We start from the raw sequence: 264 nt of genomic DNA on the forward strand, positions 1-264 counted from the left end.
TTTAGACATCGTTGTAAATGGGATACACTGACTTGCAAAAAATGTTAAAAGGCCACATGTACATAATCGTTTAACAACTACTGGCAACTTTTTATCCTGCAAAGTCCGCAGTAGCTGGCAATACCTGCCCACCTGGCCAGGCGGGACCTGTCTGCGTCCGGGCAGTGGCAGAAACAGCCGTTTCCTCCTGCTTCTCTTAAGGTGCATCAGCACCTCTTCCTGGCCCAGCTTTGGCCTTGAGCAGAATTGTGGAAGGGTGCAGAC

Source organism: Myotis davidii, unplaced genomic scaffold (genome assembly GCF_000327345.1).
Source record: "Myotis davidii unplaced genomic scaffold, ASM32734v1 scaffold530, whole genome shotgun sequence".
Classification (NCBI taxonomy): Eukaryota; Metazoa; Chordata; class Mammalia; order Chiroptera; family Vespertilionidae; genus Myotis; species Myotis davidii.